Here is a 2,500-nt window from a genome sequence, read left to right as displayed (position 1 = left end):
TTTTACGTAATTTCTAGCATTCGCAGGTATCCTGTTTTTATCACCAATTTTCACATAATAATTGAGAAGATAGAATCCCAGTCTATCGCATATAATGTTAATAAATGAACATTTGGTTTATCGCTAAGCTCACGATAAGTAATCGTTGTAGGTATTATATTAAATTACTATATATTGTATATATTGTTTAAATTCAAAGCTATAAGAATAGAAATAATGATAACAATATGCGGAATGAGAGTATTAGTTGTTATAATGATAAAGAGCTTAACTAATGATAATTTGCTTATAACAACAAAATAATTTGTAATAAAATTTGCAATAACTACGACGAAACATACTAAACTATCATCAAAAGACATTCATAACATATTAAATAATCTAGTTTTTCTAACCAAAATTTCCCACAGAATCTCTCTCAATGGATATACGAGTATTGCCTGATTCAGGTAAAGCATTCTCTTATAACCAACAACCCAATCACAGAGCCATACAGATGCATAGAAAGATAGATAAGTCAGACAGAAGAAATGTAAATGTCAGGAGTAATTATTCTTCATATTTAAGATTTATACGAATATATTTTAGTCACGTCGTATCTGAATATTCATACACATACATACTACACATTGGGATATATATATACATACATATATATATATATATATATATATATATATATATATATATATATATATATATATATGTGTGTGTGTGTGTGTGTGTGTGTGTGTATATATATATGTCTATATATGTATATATATATATATATATATATATATATATATATATATATATATATATATGTCATAAACTTTTAGTCTCTCTTGATAGCTCAGTCGGCATGGTCACTGCAGGCATAGTCTCAAGCCGAACAGGTGGTGGTTCGAATCCCCACCCGGCCAGAAGCTGTTACCATAAAATTAATTCCAAGTGGATATATATTCCCAAGATAGAATTCGGTATTAAATGCCATTCGTGGGTGATATTTACATTAATTAAAATCACGTGTGCTTGTGATATATGTTCATTAAAATAACCACGTGTTGCAAACTCACGACTCAGCTATCATGGTGGAGATGGGTTTATTTCAAGTCTGTGAACAGATTCTTGAATTCGACAGGAATATGTACGGGAACTTGTCATAAACTTTTAGTCTCTCTTGATATCTCAGTCGGCATGGTCACTGCAGGCATAGTCTCAAGCCGAACAGGTGGTGGTTCGAATCCCCACCCGGCCAGAAGCTGTTACCATAAAATTAATTCCAAGTGGATATATATTCCCAAGATAGAATTCGGTATTAAATGCCATTCGTGGGTGATATTTACATTAATTAAAATCACGTGTGCTTGTGATATATGTTCATTAAAATAACCACGTGTTGCAAACTCACGACTCAGCTATCATGGTGGAGATGGGTTTATTTCAAGTCTGTGAACAGATTCTTGAATTCGACAGGAATATGTACGGGAACTTGTCTTAAACTTTTAGTCTCTCTTGATATCTCAGTCGGCATGGTCACTGCAGGCATAGTCTCAAGCCGAACAGGTGGTGGTTCGAATCCCCACCCGGCCAGAAGCTGTTACCATAAAATTAATTCCAAGTGGATATATATTCCCAAGATAGAATTCGGTATTAAATGCCATTCGTGGGTGATATTTACATTAATTAAAATCACGTGTGCTTGTGATATATGTTCATTAAAATAACCACGTGTTGCAAACTCACGACTCAGCTATCATGGTGGAGATGGGTTTATTTCAAGTCTGTGAACAGATTCTTGAATTCGACAGGAATATGTTCGGGAACTTGTCATAAACTTTTAGTCTCTCTTGATAGCTCAGTCGGCATGGTCACTGCAGGCATAGTCTCAAGCCGAACAGGTGGTGGTTCGAATCCCCACCCGGCCAGAAGCTGTTACCATAAAATTAATTCCAAGTGGATATATATTCCCAAGATAGAATTTGGTATTAAATGCCATTCGTGGGTGATATTTACATTAATTAAAATCACGTGTGCTTGTGATATATGTTCATTAAAATAACCACGTGTTGCAAACTCACGACTCAGCTATCATGGTGGAGATGGGTTTATTTCAAGTCTGTGAACAGATTCTTGAATTCGACAGGAATATGTACGGGAACTTGTCATAAACTTTTAGTCTCTCTTGATATCTCAGTCGGCATGGTCACTGCAGGCATAGTCTCAAGCCGAACAGGTGGTGGTTCGAATCCCCACCCGGCCAGAAGCTGTTACCATAAAATTAATTCCAAGTGGATATATATTCCCAAGATAGAATTCGGTATTAAATGCCATTCGTGGGTGATATTTACATTAATTAAAATCACGTGTGCTTGTGATATATGTTCATTAAAATAACCACGTGTTGCAAACTCACGACTCAGCTATCATGGTGGAGATGGGTTTATTTCAAGTCTGTGAACAGATTCTTGAATTCGACAGGAATATGTACGGGAACTTGTCATAAACTTTTAGTCTC

The sequence above is a fragment of the Palaemon carinicauda genome, chromosome 35 (genome assembly GCF_036898095.1).
Source record: "Palaemon carinicauda isolate YSFRI2023 chromosome 35, ASM3689809v2, whole genome shotgun sequence".
Taxonomy (NCBI): domain Eukaryota; kingdom Metazoa; phylum Arthropoda; class Malacostraca; order Decapoda; family Palaemonidae; genus Palaemon; species Palaemon carinicauda.
Note: the sequence above shows the minus strand (reverse complement) of the source record.